We start from the raw sequence: 1,692 nt of genomic DNA on the forward strand, positions 1-1,692 counted from the left end.
TTTTCAGGCAAAACAGATTTAAAATGCATTTTGCCAGGCAATATCCCAATGCCATCCTGAACAAAGGAACTTTTTATATATAAATCTTTTTATGTTAGACATATAAGCTATGTGACTGCCAGCATTATAATTGATCACACAAGCTGTGCTTTGGTTCCCAGTGACAACCTGCTAAATCTTTTCATTCAGTACTGTGATGTGGAGAGTTAAAAGCAAAAGCAAAAGCAAACATAGTTTAGGGTGAAAGATTTGAGAAGTATTAGGATAAATATTTCTAAAAGTTAGCATATAGAAGACTATCTTTTCTCACATTAAAATTGCGCTACATTATTTTAATTTCACCGATCACATATAGAAACAATGAAATAATATGTCAATAGAATTATAATGTTTAGATTTCAGTTTGGAAAATCATTTGTGTATTTCAAAATATACTTCAAAAGATTTTGTTACAATAGCAAAGTCAAAATTCAAACTGCCTATCAGAGTTATTTCACATAAGCAGACTGAGATAGCATTATCCATTTAACTGTTTTGCACTGTTTTTGTCTTCTGGTGGAATGATGAGATCAGGGCAGTGGGAAATGTTATTGTCCATGAGACCACATAACGCCGTCAGTTGTTATTGCATTGATATTGGGATTCTCTCACCACCAAGGATGCAGCATCCAAATTTATAATTATACCTAATGCAGATTGTTAGGTTGTTTTTGCAAATGTAAATGCATATTCAGCCAAGATTAAGATAACAATGGGATTTGCTCGGTCATTCATAAACTGCCATGGCAAAGTTTAGCACTGTCTGTTTTGGCTATGCCCAGTCAACCCCTGTGAGAACATAGATTTGGTGAACACAGTGAAGACGATAGCCAACACATAATTTCCAGAATCACTGTTAAGTACAAAAAGGAATAGTTGGAGGTAACACATGCAAAAAGCATAAAGTTTTAACACTTTGCCTCTAATTTATATGCTAGATACAGGTAATTACTGCTAGAGGTTAAAGACTAGTAAAATTACAGACAAGATCTGGTAAACAGATAAGACAAAATGAGAAGCTATACATGGCTAATGAAGAGACAACGGTAAGCCAAGGTAAGGGATGAGGCAGTGAAAGAGCTCCCCTCCTACACACAACCTTTGACTAACTCTGGGAGATATTCTCATTCTGATTCATTCTCATTCTGATGTGTTATTATTTTTGCCAAAAACTAAAATAAACTTTCTATGTATATCACCCTTGCAAGCTCATCATGTGTTACCCTTATATTTGCCAGGTCTGGGCAAGCAGGAGCTGCTGGGTGAGGACAGGAGCATAGGATTTCAGGAGCAGAATGCAAACTTACCTGGTTTATATTTTGTGTGTATGAAATTAGGTTGTCTTGAATATGTATAAAATAATCACTAACATTGGCATCTTCTGAAACTGGATACAGCAAGTAGGTCAAAAGACACATCTATGACTTGTCATAAATATCTGTACTTTCTTTACAACAGGAAAAGAAAAATTCTCTTTTCTATCATTGCAGCTTTTTCTCTCTAAATAGAATACTAAATATCTATCTGCATTAATTAAGGGAATTATTCTATTCCTGTTCAAACTGGCAGCTCTTGTAGTATGCTAAGTCTTCGATGAGGTCCATCAATTTTGATTGCAATGTAACTGTAGATTTTCCCTTGGTAACTAATTAG

This window comes from Lathamus discolor, chromosome 1, assembly GCF_037157495.1.
Source record: "Lathamus discolor isolate bLatDis1 chromosome 1, bLatDis1.hap1, whole genome shotgun sequence".
NCBI lineage: Eukaryota > Metazoa > Chordata > Aves > Psittaciformes > Psittacidae > Lathamus > Lathamus discolor.